The following is a 15,413-nucleotide window of genomic DNA, read 5'->3' as shown; positions in this document are numbered from 1 at the left end:
TTTAAATTTACTTCCTATATATAAGAAGAAAATGGTACAAGGAATTTTCCTGGTGTCAGGTTACCATCTATCACTTGAATTATTAGACAAAAACTTGAGGTGCCTTTGTAAGCTTCCATAGCTGTTGTACAAGAAAATACATTGGGCAGCTTGAGATCTTTCATGGCTTCCTCAGTGTTCCTCCACCCATGTAGGGCTAAAAGAACTGGCTGAACACCATTTTCAGCTGCTGCGAAGATATTTCACACACTACTTGTAGAAACAGTGATTTCAGTTAATATCTTCTCGTGAATAAATGTTGGAAATATTTTGAAACCAAACCTCCTGTGGGCTGAAGAAACTGACAGGTTGCAACTGCCTAGTTAGTGACACCAATTGATATCATCAGGAAACTATTTCTCATTATTATTACCGTTTATAAAGACCAAGAACACTGTTAATATTGTAGATGTTATTAATCTAAACAAATGTTAAGGGAAACAATTTTGTTTTAATGTAGGCATGGTACTGATACATTTATGCATCACTTAAACCCCAGTGTCTTACTTATATTGTATGATTTCATATCTCTATTCTGGGTTTTCACGTATTTCCTGGTGCTCAGGCAGATGGTTTAGCTCATCAAAAGTTTGGCAGTTTTTCTGATTCTTAGTTACAGCAGTAAACTGTTAGGAACAATCCTGTTTGTCAAATGTTTTAAACACCAAACTATTTTAAAGTGGCTTACTTTATATAAAGATGTTTGTCAAGTCACAGAAGCAGGGAACTATGTGATCCATTTCACAAGAGTGACATGTAAGGATTTACCTAAAGACACAGGTATGTTGTGAGGTAATATTTATAAATGTCACAGGTGTTGCAGTAATTGCAAATTGGCAGCCTTACATCATCCTTCTCTAATTGACTTTGAATTCCAGTTCTCTGCACAGTTATTTGAATGTAAATAATTTCATATAATGCTTGAAAGCAGAGTGAAACAACTCTTAACCAGGGAAAAACAACCCCAGTGACTATCTCTGGTGCATTCCATTGCCATTTGGAGGTGTGAGCTGGGAGGGTAGTGCTGGGATTCTGGGGGCACCCAATTTCCACATGGGTGATGTTGGGTTGTGATGCATCACAGTGTATTTCCACTGCTAGCAAAATGACCTAAACTCTTGCAAGAAGTAAAAACTCAAAGAACATACAAAAGTTATCTTCTTCAGTGAGTAAATAAATCATGTATATAACATCCAGTTGCTGTATACTCAGAGGAAAAATTAACTCCTTATATTAATTAGAGCGATTGCATTTCATGTCATCTGTGAATTTTTAAAAGTTCAGGCTCCTATTAAGCCAGTTGTAACTGTCCCATATGCCTGTGCTATAAGGGGACATGGGAAAAAGGGAAGTGAATATGTAAGTTATGGATAAATAGAAATGCCATTTAAAATCCAAGTCCAGAAATCACATAAATACATATTTATCTTTAAGACTGTGATTTACCCTGTCCAAGCCTAATAAAGTGAATGGAACTATTCATATGTGTAAAAGTTAAGCACATACTTAGAGCTTTTACTGGACCCCAGATTCTCTGTCCTTCGAGGTTTGTACTCTTAAATATGAAATGAAATTCTGTGCCTATTGTCAGAAGCAGACCTATCTAGATTATTTTCTAGATTTTGGAAAACTTTAAACCTTTATACTTTCTATATTCTGGCTGAATAATTCTTTTCAGTGTTAATAAAATAATGCCAGGAAATGTGCTTGCACATCTTAGTTCATTAATTTCTTGGACATGTTCCTTTGCATTCCCCCTTCAAGTCAACAGAAGTGCCTACATAAGCAAGATTTATGCTTTTATCATTAATAGAGACATAAAAATACTACTTTCATTTAGAAAATTCAGATTACACAAACCAGTAGGCAGTTGGCTTTGTGACAGGGCTAATCTTATTTACAACTATCAAGATATTAAACAGCATGTGGCACACTGGGCTTTGTAACATGCACCCAGTAGTTGATAAGAACTTAGGCTCTTCCTGCACGCAGCAGTATCTGAAAACACTAAGTAAATTTAAAATGAACAATTATGTTCTCCATAACTTTATTAAATATGTTCAGCTGAAAAATAAATAGAGGTCAAACTTCACTTGTCATTGCACATCTTATTGTAGGGAAGGTCAGTTCCTTCAACTTGCATTTAATAGGCTTTAATATTAGGAAAAAAATCTGAATATTGATAAAATCAAATTAGTGTCTACTTCAACAACTGTACATAATTACCTTCACATGAAAAAGAGCTTTTCAAGTCTGTTCATCTATTATTCTTTTTATCTCAAAGGGGATAAGTTAGGAGGAAAATCAAAAAGAGCAATTAACATTCAGAACAATGACTGCTATCTTAGGAACCAACCCAAAAGTTGATAAAATGGTAGTTGGGGATCTATCTGTGATGTCCCTTGAAACAAGGGACAGAGTAGGAAGGGAAAAAGTGCCTCCTACCATACACTCATACATACTTAAAAATTGAAAGATGTAATTTGGTATAGCACATAATATAATTTATATGTGTCATAATAAAGAAACTGAGTGAAAATCAAAATACAGACACAGAACCATGAACAATGTCATAGTAAGATCACTGAACTTACATTTTGTGGATTAACTAGAAAGAAATATAAAACTTCTTACTGCACATTATGGGCAAGTGAGTAGGGGATATCACTAACTTAGAGCATATTATAGAGAGGGAATATTCATGTACAACTGGAAGATCCAATTAACATATCTGACATTTCACATCCCCCAGAACCTGGGCATTGATGTCACTAGTTGCTCTAGAAAAGCCATGTAGTCCGTGAAACAATGAACACACCTGAAATCTGGGCATTTACTGCAGGAAAATAACAATTATTACTGTATATCTACAAATGCTCAGCACAGGAATATGTGGCTAGGCTGCAAGCAGAAAGGGGTCCCATGAGTGTGAGAATTTAGGGCTTCCCTGCAGTGAGTTGGTATGTCCCTCTGGCACACTGTACAGCACAGAACTTGCTGTTGTCCCCTAACAAATTGCTGTTCTGTGCCATTTGCCTGTCCATGGGCAGCTAGAGGCCTCTGCTTTGTGTTTTGAGTGCCTTGGCTCAAGGGCTGTCTTTCTGATCACACGTTTGCATTTTAGTCATACAGCACGTGGGGTCCCTATCACACATCACTAGTGTCTATTGGTGTTGTGGCAATACAAATAGTGTGGTTCACCCTAATTTTATTCGTTGTGCTAGATGTTTTCCCAAGTAAACAAACAAACAAACAAACAAACAAGTTGATTTCACAGTTGTCTGTGGTTTAGGAATGGTATTCCCCAGTTTAGTGCTCCCACCAAAACCATGTTGGAACTCGCTTTCCCTCCCCCTCCAGCTGGAAGCACAGAAGGCAAAGATTGTGGATTGAGATAAGAACAATTTAAGGGAAACAGCTATGATATAAGAACACAAACAGTAACAGCAGCAATATTAATGACAAAAGTGTACAAAGAGAGGGTGATTTCCATGCAAAATGCTTACCAAGGCCAGGACAAGGAAAAATAATGGTGGATGGGTTCCCTACCCTGCCATGCTTTATATCACTACTAGCCACACCCTTCTTTCTGGAAGCCAGAGAGTCCTGTACCTCTGCCCCCATGATGATGAAGTGAGGTGGTTCAGAATAACAGCCTAGATGTACCCACATGGCTCCAGGCTCCGCCCCCTCACAGTTACTGCAAAAATAAATTAACTGTGTCCTGGCCGAAACCAGGACAACAGTGACTAAATATCAGACTTTTTCTAATGAAACAGATTTGTTTGCAGCACCTAAAAATAAATAAAGACATCCAGACCATTTAGCTGACTGGTTCTCCAAGGGCTTGGGTACATGTCAGCAAGAGTTTAATGTTACTGCTAAAAAGTAAAGAGTCTTCTGTGAAAGATTAATTGCATAAGGTTGCTTGCAAATATTAAATAATTGATAAAGATTCAAATCTGAAGTAAATAAAAACTGACATTATTTACTTGAAGCTTGCTTCCCTCCCTTAGAAAAGTAATGCCTATTCCCCTATGTATTTGGGAGAAGAATGTAAATTTGTTTTTTGCTTTAACATCCCTTTCTTCTGTGCTCAGTTACAGCTTCTGTACTCCCTAAAATTCTTACCACAGCTGTTGGCTTTCCATTTCAACAACTGGATCAGGACTAACACAAGTGACAAAGTACAACTCCCCCTTGCCCTCACCTTGGCCTCGTTCTGCACTTCAAATCATGCTAAAATCTTGGAATTAAAGGAGTAATCTCTGTTCCCAGAATTTATCACTTTGGTTTTAAGGAGATTTTTTGCATAATACATGAGGGAGAGTTGAACAACTGGACCCAAAAGGCAGAAGAAGGAGATGAGAAGCTGTGAAAACCAGGCAGTTGTGGGTAGGACAGGTATTCATCGACTCTCAGACTACAAATCTTTCACTTGTTCATCACTTCCTGCTCATAGAATTACAAATACATTCCATTCTTGTCTGTATTTGTAATTTGGTATCTTCAAGTTTAGCAATGGAGGCCAACTAAATGCAGGAAGCATGTTCTGGTGTTGTTCACTGGGACTCATCTTCATGAGTGTGTCTCCTGATGCTGGTATTTTCATTGTGAAAATAAATACAGAAGGCAACACTTGAAGGCCATTCCCCAGCTGGCTGCATTTACTACAGAAATGAATTAGCAAAAAATGAAGCAAATGTGATTGCACTTCGTGTTGGTTTTCTTCCTAATAACTTTTGAGTCCACAGGCCAATTTCAACTCAATTTGACAGAAGGTAAAAGGCTTTAGGATTATTACCTTCCTACAAAGCTGGGGAAAATAAGCATCTGGATAGAGGAGATAAGGCCAAATGAGTGCCCTACAGATGGAAAAGTAAACAGATTAATTCAGCCTGACAGCAGCCTGCTGGCCACCAAGCACAGGCTACCCATGTCGCTGCCTTTTCCTCAATAAATGTGTCAGATGGGAGGTAGGTTGGAGACAGAGTAATCCTGAACGGTGAAGGAATGCTTATCCAGTATACAAAACATATTCATCTATTTCTGATTGGGAAAGATTTTGTATAGAAGAAAGCCCTGGAATCCATTATTTTTTGAGAATAATAAATAAAATTGCAGTCCTGAGCAAGCCCTGACATTCTGTTGTGGACCATGTTATCCTAAAGTTGGCCCTGTGTATGAAACTCAGATTAGGATAGGAGAAAGGAGGAAAACTAGGATAAAACCAGGATACAGAGATAAAGTCTAGTATTTTGAACTACTTATAGACAATTATCTAACTCTACATCAGCTTAATTTCTTGTGGCCTGATTTCCCTGGTTCTGAATAACTGAAGCACTCAGCAATTTATCACAGGTACTCACATTCAAGTCAGTTCTCTTTCGGTGGCTAGATAAATGTAGATTGAAATGAATAATTCTAGATACTTGAATTTGGTTTTGTGATCTGATTTTCAGAGATAATGAAAATTAGAAACTCCCATCTGAAGCCACGGACAACTGATCTCAGCAAAAATAATTGAAAAATTACCAAATTTAGGGTTGAAAGTTACCTCTAGGTCTTCATTTTGAAGGGGAAGTAATTAAAATATTGAGTTTTATTGTGAGAGGATATCAAATGGAGAGCGTTTCTGAGAAACAGTGTAATCTGTTGTTCCAATGGAAATTTGCCTTCGTTAGCTAAGAAATTATCAGCAGGCAATCAATAATGGTGGTGCTACTGTGTCACTGTATTAGGGAAATATCCCAGGACAAAAAGACAAAGAGACAAATGGTTCAGCTCTTACCTCTACTGTGGCCTTCATTTTTCCACAACCACCTGTTAATTGTTTTAGGACTGTGGGGCCCAGCAAAAGTTCCCCTGTTTCCTTCCTCCTTCCCTCTGCATCTCCATGTACCCTCCATGGGTTGTTGGTATCAGAGTCCCACAGCACTTTAGGCTCTTGAAGAGATGGTGCTGCAGATTTGTTGGGAACTGATGAGGTTTTCGGTTGACATTCCCTATCCAGAGGAGCTGGTTGGGGTGCAACCTGAAGCCACACTCTTCCTGATTTCTTTCCTGGAGTTTCAAGTCTGGCATTAGAATAAGAGAGAAACTATTTTTCTTTAAGGATTATTATGGACTGAGACTGTGTGGAGGACCCCACCTTATGTCTCACAACTCATATAAAGTTTGAACAAAAAAAAAGTAAATTACTGTAAAAGCTATAAGTTCCTATTATTCATAGAAACAAGAAGGCTGAGTATTTTTGGCAGAGGATTTGCTAAAAGCATTCCAGAACAATCTGAAAATGAAATGAACTGTACATAGCCATTTTGTAAACTAGAAGTGGACACATTTAAAGTGTACTTAAAACAAAAAAAGTATTGAAACAGCAACTTTGTTGTTCACCTCAGGGACACCGGTAAAGCAGTAAGGTCTGTCCCACTATGAATTTAGTATTAAAAAGACATATAAGATAGTTTTTTTGAAGTAGCCTGTCAAAAGACTTCCAGCACACCCTTATGTGGAATCAAGATTTAACTACTAAGATTCTGACCTGCAAAAGTATTTAAATACCATTTTTCTATTTCCTGAATGCCAGTTAGTCATCTGTGCAAGAGATACACCTTTGAGAATTTAGACCTAGATTTCTGTACTATTTGGATTGGTAAGAAAGCTGGATGGAGTAATGGATATATGATGTCCTTCTACTTTGGTGTGTCTCTATTCATATCAAATCTCAAAGCAGAAAGAGGCTTGATACAAGGGAATCTCTCCACATTTTAGAGTGTGAGAAAGACTCTTGTGTCTCAGGACAGTGAGCAACTTCTTCCACTCCACTGAGAGCTGAAATACAGATGTACAATGTAGTAAAGGTCTCCTCCACTTCTAATGACCCACTCCATGTAGAGCTTTGCCTAATGATTTTATGCTGTATTGTCCCTATTTGTCCATGCCATTCTGGTTCATTCTTCCATTCTGTTTATACATTAAAATGCAGAGAGTCACAAGCAGACAGGATTCCCTGATGTTTCCAGACTTCTGTGATACCTCCTGGTGTCCACAGAAAAAGTATAATCACAAAAATAGTATATGCTGCTCTTCAACCCTAACAGAGAGTTAATTCTTTGTCAGTTTTTGTGCCATATTAGTTAAAAATGTGCATGTTGAAATACCGTAGAGGCAAACTTAACAGATCTGATCTGGATATCTTCTCACAAAGGATTTACTAGTTCTTCCTACTGCAAAGCACCATCTTCTTGATATGAGTGCCAGAAGAGTATTTGCCTTTCTCACTGTGAAGAAAAGGGCACAGAAAAGAGGAAACCTGAATGATCACTGCCCCTCTCCCCTTGCATGCTTCTTATGTTAAAATCTGGCAAGCTCTGGTTTCTATGGGTTTGTGTGTGTGTGTGTGCTTGGAGACTGTCTTAATTTGCATGGTTCACTGCCAGGCGAAAAAGAGTAATGCTTGAATGTACAGAGTAAACATAGCTGAAGTATCAGACTACAGCTTGCTGGAACAAATTGAAATGGTAGCTGCTTAAGAGTTACAGACCTTTGGCAGGGCTGTAAAAATACAAATAATACTAAAAGAAGGGAGACATTCTGACCCTAGCAGCAGCAGGATGCCTTTGTGTGCAAGTTCATCCAGGATCTGACTAACTGTCTTGTAAGGTCCATGTGGAATGTGTGAAGATTTGCAGTAATCCCTTACTGAAACAAGACAGAAGACTTAACAGCTGAAAATGTCTCATGCAGCAGGACCTTGGCAGGGGAACAACTCTGTGCACAGTTCCATATGGAGCTGAGCTATTATACTTTCGTGTAGCTTGGCCTTAATGGTAATGCCTGAACTAATGCCTTCCCAAAACCAACAGACCAAACAACTGACTGACCAGCCAGCCAAGGGAAGGAATATAAAAGAGCTGTGACCATTCAACAGAGCTGGACAGTCTCGTAACTATTCCTCAAGACTGAATTTTGGCTGTAATGCTCCAGACCTGCACCAGGTATGGTGTAAGACCCAGAGGCACCACTCTCAGGCTCTCCCTCACTCTCTCATTTCATACATTCTTTTCCATACCTTCAATGCTCCCTCTTTAGCAGGTTGGTCTCCCAGCACTGGGGAAGGAGTCAGCCTGCTGAGTTAAACCCTTGAAGTGTGAGGACAATATCTATGTGCATCACAGAGGGGATGAGTCTCCAGCATCTTGCTTGTGTTGGCACTGCCAGGCAGGACCAGTCTATATCACAGTTTGTAGGCAGGGATTAGTTAGGCAAAATTATTTTAACTCCCTGGGATTTTCGCCCAAATAAGCACAGTGTGCTGTAAAGTTACTAATTAATTTAGTTTCAGGTCAACTGTACTAAGGTTATTTATATTACTCTTACAGATAAGGATTTGGAAGACCAGAAAGACTAAAGTTTCCCAATGTTGGTCCTGCCCCACCAAAACCTGTCAGTCCTTACCGGTCTGTGACAGGATGGTGGGGACAATCCAGGTAGTGTGTCCTGACTGCAGCATGTCCCAGCCCTGCTTATTGCCTGACTTCACACTTACAGCTGGTAGCTTGTTTGTGTTTCACACTTTACTTCTTTCCCACTACCATCAGTATTAATAATTTCTTTCTGCAGCACTTTGTCTAGTGAATGCAGCCCTAGCTACTGCATCAGCCATGTAAAGAGAGCCAGAACCTGGCTTCTGTGTGTATGCATTTGTGTGTGTGCGTGCACATATGTGTGCGTAAGAATAGCAATCCTATGAAAATTTTAATGTTTATAGCAAAAGCAGAGAGACTTAACTGAGACAAGATTTCAGATGAAGAAAGAGAAGGGTTTGTCAATGATATTTATTGTGGATTATTTTTTAAAATAAAACCCAGTTTACAATAGAAAATAATCAAGGGGCTGTGCAAATTTGGTGTGATATATTCTAACTGGAAAAGACCAGTTTGAAGCCATGCAACCCTCTCTCTTTGGCACGGAGTTAGCTCTCTTGCAAATACAGACGCACAACTAAGACCACATTTCCTTTTGTAAAGAAATTTTATTTTGGGGGGGCAAAAGGAAAACATGAATACCGCTCTGGAGCAGCACTCCTGGACTCAGTCTCATATAATAGTCCTAGAAAAACAGGGCAGATGATGTCATGGCAGCTGCTGATTGTCTGACAGACAGTTTCCGCAGCGCAACATGAGGCCCTTTGGTCTCCCTGTCAGGGAGATTGGCAGCTGAATGGCACCAATGAGCGCTGGACTGTATTCCCTCTGGGAATGCTGCCCTCATTGATGGACAGAAAGCAAAGGGAAAGATTGTCTTTGAACCTGAAAAGAATCCCCTTTTTTTCTTCCTAAAGCTCCTGCCCCCACTCTCCGCAGCTCTTTTTTCATCCCCTTTTTTAAAGGTGTTTTGTTCTACAGCAGTTACTGAGCTTAATGGAACTGAATGACTTTTCCCCTTCACAATCTGTCAGTCAAGAGCTCAACTCCAGAGCTGTTAAATGAAGTCCTTTCAGAGTCAGACAGAGGAAGAATGTGTCAGTCATCCAACAGACCCTGTTGTGTTTTAATCTGTCAGAGCGGTGATAGGGAGAGCAGCCGCTCGGCAGGGGCACGTTCCCAGCACCAGCTAAGAGGCCCTGACAAATCCAGGTGCTGGAGCCAAAAAGTCAACAGGTCATAAACACGGCAAGGTATGGTGCTCTGAGCCCCCAGACGCTCTGCTTTGCAGTCAACTGTGAGATGTTTGGGCAAACTTTCAGCAAAGGTTTTGGTCTAAGCATTTCTAGCAGAAAGCCAGCCTTTAAGCACAGGATGGGTCTGTGTAAGGCATGGCTTTCAAATTAATATAACTCTTAACTAAAACACTAGAGACAGTAATCCTCCAGATGAAATGCATTTAGATGGACTACGATTCCAAGCTATTTCTGCCGAATTACCTTAATTTTTTGAGTTTCCCCCATTATATGACATTCCATTAATCTTACCTATTAGGTTAAGACTGATGTGCAATTTGTTCTGGGGCTGAACAGTTGGTCCTATTCACTCAAGCGCCAGTGTTTCACTATACATTATGAGAACTGCCCACTGTTGCTCTAATAAGAATAATGACCCTTTACTTACATTTCAAGGGTTTGCTATTTCATCTTTTTTTTTTTGTCAAGGGAGTAGATTTAAACAAACAGCTCCTGTTCTTATCAGATCTCATAGGAAATGTCTTTTGCCTGTTTTTACAGAGATGGCAAACTGTGGTTGAGCACACAATGTAGTTCTGTATTACTGTGGCAGCTGGACTTCTGATGCACTCGAATATGCTAGCTTTCCATCTGTAAGAAAGTGGGTTTATAATGTGGGTTTATGTCCCCTGCAGGCCTGTTGCGCTTTCCCTCTAGTTCTGTGTACCTGTGCTCTGATACCAGGCCTAGTACAGCTGGTGGAAGGGATTCCCTGACTGAGAAGGATACTGCATGGGATAGCATCTTGTTTCCCAACCTGTCTGTTCACTTGTCTACAAAGTCAGGGAAAACCAGTGGCCTCACAGCTTGTCATTGACTAGTTTAGACAGTCTGTCATGCCAGTATCTGCTTAAAAGCTGCAGCAAAATTCATTCCCTCAGCCTCCTTCTGCTACGTCCTAAAAAATTTCCCTTGTATTTTCTCAGAGTGATGAAGCTCTATCTGCCTGTTGGACTGTGACCAGCCCTGGGTAAAGACTATTTTGGAGTTGCAGCTACTTCTAGAAACCTACCTTTCATGAACGCAGATAACTATGTCTATAGAAAGTGTCATTGCTGTAGAAAACTGTCTATTCTGGTTATCTAACGGATTAAACTCAGATATGCGGCTTACTTGGACAGAGTCTGAACAACAGCACCTGACTGATACAGTGACAGAAGAGATTTACAGTGTTGGCAACTCTTACCATAATTTTTCAAGTCAGTGGGTATGTCCTAGGATAAACAGAGTGCTGTCCTTTCACCGAACTAGAACAACAACCAGAGCTAACAGCCAGTGGGGTACAGAGCCCTGGCAGGGTTCTAAGGTCTGTAAGGGGTCACCTCTGCCTGGTCTTGACTTGTTTCCTTTCACAGTGAAAGGAAAAGATCAGAGAAAGATAAATTATTTGAAAACTGCCTAGGGTCCCCTGTATAATTTAGTTAAGAATTACTATAGGTGGAGAATAGCCTGAGTTCATCCTGATAAGCCACACAGGAGTCCCAAAAAGGATGGCAAGTTAAAGTTGTTTGCATTTGGCTGCAGAAAGCTGCCGGTATTTTTTAAAATTGATTAATATTGTCTAGGAACCAAGCTTGTTTACCGAGTAACTGAATTAGTAGGGTATCTGCTCTGTATCTGCTCTGCTGCAAAATGAAAATATCGCAGTGTGGCTGGGATGGCTAACACAAGTCCATCAGAGGGGAACCCGTTCCATCTGCATGGACTCTTGCTCCTTCTGTCACTCAAAGCTAAGCTTCAGGCTGAGGGAGGTGTGGGAGGGCATGAGTGAATGGAGTCTGTTGTCATGTAGATTATTTATCCTCAATGTGGAGGAGTAATTAGGCCCAGAGGGCAGTCCATCACTGTCCTCAGGCTGGATTAGTGGAGACGGACTGGCTCCTCTTCCAGCATGCTTAGAGAAAAAAACTGTGCTGCACACTGGGCCCCGTGTGGAGCACATGGTGATGGTGCATCTTGATGTGGTCAGAAAGGTCATCGTCCCCACCGAAAGGCAAGAGAAGCCGGAGGAGCACTGGCTGACAAAGGCGGTGGCCTCTTGTCTGCGCATGGACAGGAATGTAATTGCTGAACATAAGCTGTCCTTGTTTCACAGAGAAGGATCAGACAGCCCCGTTGGAGTTCAGCTGATCTAAGGGAAAGTTTGGTCCTTTATGTGTATTGAAAACCTCTCTGTAAAGAAAGTTTCCTTTAACAGTGCCTTAGCTGATAGCTGAAACAAAAACCCAGCCACACTGCCTGGGCTAGCCTGCAACATAGGCTGAAAAATGTGGGAAAGAGAATTTCTGCACTCTCAGAATGCACTGGGGTCTTCCCAGGCTGGTTAGTGTCCTTGGTCTTTTTTATTGTTGTTTTGGTGGTTTGGTTTTTGTTTGTTTGTTTGTTTTGTTTTTTTGGTTTGTTTTTTGTTTGTTTGTTTGTGGGTTTTTTGTTTTGGTTTTTTTTTATTCTCTGGTTTGGTTTTTGTTTTTCTCAGATCCCTAACTTACAATGAACTAAACAAATTTCCTTTTTGTGTTGGTCTGGCTATTCTATGTTCTTAAGTATGTATGGTATGATCCCATGCACATGCAGGCAAGTAAAATGTAATTCCATTGATAGGAATGAATGATGTATCAGTTTGGATGTCTATCTATCCTGTCTGCATGCCCAGCCATGGAAAATCTTTGGGCTCTAGCAGCTTGTCACTCAGCTAAATAAGTTTTGAGCCATCTCAACATCTGCTTAAAAGTGGCCAGACTACCACTGAATTGCAAAGGCTCAATTCAACCCATATAAATGGAAATTTTTACTACTGGCATAAAAGCATTTACAAGCTGAGACATATATTATGATGGGAATGAAAATAAACCCTTAAAAAAATCTGCACCCCATTTGTTCAGGCTGTGCCTGAATGTTCCCATGCTGAGAAGCACTTCTTGCTATTTATTAACTGTGACTTTAACTAGAAAGTGAAGCTGTTCATTCAAATAAAGTACATTCCTGGGTCTCCTACTGGAATAGCTGTCATCTTGCTGAAGGGCTATATCTCATTGATACATATGCCAGCAGTAATGGCTGCCCAATGGTGCCATGTCCTTACACATCCAGTATTCCCCGCTCCTTGTACTGATGATGAGTGCAAGCCCTGAAACTTCCCTGAGAGTTTCCTTCCTGTTCCAAGAGAGACAATAAAATATTTTTAACAAGGTGTTACTACTTATTTTAAAATATTTGTGTACTGAATTTTCTTGACAAAAATCTGTGAACTTGGACAATCAAATAGCCATAGTCACACACACACACACACTTTTAAACGCAGTTGGCCCTGTCTTCACCAAGCACAATCTGCAGCTGCGGAACCAATTAGTGATATGTGGGTGGGTATTTTAGGGAGAAGTTGTTCAAAATTTGTACTTTTATGCCCAGAAGGGTTTGTATGTGTGTGTGCCCCTGCTAACCGCATAGGGGAAAAAGTGCAGGTGTTCCTGTTTGCGAAATAAAGCCTACAAAATCAGAGACCAGGTCAAGAGCCCAATGAACAGGAGATCCTTCCTTCATTCATTTCCTTAAGTTAAGCCCTAACGTGCTACAGGCTTTTTCTGGTTATTGTTAAAGGGGAATGGAAAGTTTCAAAAAAAATCTCTCTTGTAAAGAAGCTTATATTACCCCTGAAAAGAAATAGGGGGTGGGAGGAGGAAAGACCCTCATCTGTGGTATGGTGATTTCGAGCAGCGAGCTTGAAAGTCCTGCTTTTAATCCAGGCATTTAATTTTAAACAGGTACTGCTGTCTGTCCTGCTTGGGACCTGGGAGGTGAATCCCCATTGGTGGATTCAAGATCCTGGTTGCTCCAGGGAAAAGATTGTGCAGCTTTTCCTGCTGCTTGAAGGTGGCAGCTTCAGATGGCCTGTGGGTGAGGGAAGAGGTTGGAGCTTGGAGCAATGGTGAGAAGAGTCAGAAGGCTGGGGGCCCAGGGGTCAGGGCTGGGTTTCAGTGTTGAGTAACATAAGAGTTGCAAGCCCGATGCTGTGAGTAGACCATTGTTGCTCTTGCATGGGAGTCGAAATATTAATTTTTTCTTTAGCAGACATTTCCCACTTGGAGGTCTTACAGACCATGAGGTGGCATCTTCTTCTCCCCAGTAATCACCTATATGAGGTCCTCGAGCTGCTCCTGGACCTGCACAGCCATATTCTTTCAAGTGGTTTAAGCTTCTTTTCATTAAGTTTGCCCCAGTTCTTCCAATGCTGCTTTTCACCCTTCCTGTTGAGTGTTATAGCAGGATATTAAACTGGCACCCTCTGTTACACGTTAACAAAAGAGCCATGAAACCTGAGAGCTTGGCGGACACACCTTCTGCAGCCTCTCAGTGAGGGCATCCTTTGAACACTGGACCCCCCTCCACCTGACTGAGTAAAGTCGGATGCAGTGGTCAGCTCCTACAGTCACAGCCCCATTGCCTTCCCATGGGCTGGTGGGTTTGCCTTTGGGATGAGTGGCAGCTGTACCTCTAGGGCATTGCCCTCATGAAGGCAGTGGGAACTGTGGGCTTTCCAAATGCTCTGCTGGGGCCTGGGAGCTAGTCTGGCCCACCAAGGGCTCTTTGTTCCTGCTCCTTTCTTGTGTGCAAATAATTATACGTGCAATTTAAGTGACCTCAGTGTCTAACTACTTGATTTGAAGGCACAATTAAGTACCTAGACACATAAATAGCCTAAATTGGACCTTTCAGTTAATGATTAGAACAGCAATAGCAGCCAGGTTAGGAAACTTTGACCTTGTACCTGAAAATTAGTTATACTGTACATTTAAACTGCCTAACTTGTTGAAATCTTATAGACCCTGGTTTCTAGTCAAACCTCTAAATGTCAGCTTTGTTGACTAGGAGTACATGTCCTCTGGGGACTGTTTATTGTGCAACAAAATGTCCTTCTGGAAGAATTAATATCATCCTGTCTTTTTACCCATTCAGTCAAAAGGAGCAAAATGTGGAAGAAATGCTCCTTTCCCCTGAACTCAGTGTTGTGGGATCATTTTGGAGGTGCAATGCATCCACCCTACCTTGCTGGGTGTACTATCAGTTTCAGTGGTGCCACTCAATAAACCTTCTGGAAATGTGGATGAGGCAGTTCTTGCTCAAGAGGTCCTGTTAATGTTTGCAAGATAATTTGGGTAAGTAACTGAGACCAGAGTGCATCCTTACCTGAGTTGCATGGAAATGCAAAGTTTTCCACTAGTATAGTAGATTAGACTCTTCTTAGATAAATCCTTTTTGCAGAGAGTAAAAAAAATAAAGTGTTTGAGCTGTTCAACAGCCTGTGAAGAAACACAACAGTCCTGAATTTTGTGGGATCAAAAAGGGTCCTTCAGCTGTGCCTGTGAAACAAACAATTTCTTGTACTGGCAAAATCCAAAATGCATTGTGAACCTTTGAACTCAACAATAATCCACAACAATGCTTCCTGGAAAATGCTGTTATTATGAATAGATGTAGCCATCTGGATATGTCTAGCTATTGTTAAACATAATGTTTATATGATGTCATATGCATCTATGCCTCTATAAAGAAAGAAATGCAGTTTTCTGCACCAATGATCTTTTATTTTGAAATCTAACACAGTAATTTTCCACCCTTTCATGATTAATGTATCCTTTCTCAACCATTCTTC

This window comes from Corapipo altera, unplaced genomic scaffold (assembly GCF_003945725.1).
Source record: "Corapipo altera isolate COAL_440 unplaced genomic scaffold, ASM394572v1 44, whole genome shotgun sequence".
NCBI lineage: Eukaryota > Metazoa > Chordata > Aves > Passeriformes > Pipridae > Corapipo > Corapipo altera.
The sequence above is the reverse complement of the archived record's forward strand: the minus strand, read 5'-3'. Positions refer to the sequence as shown.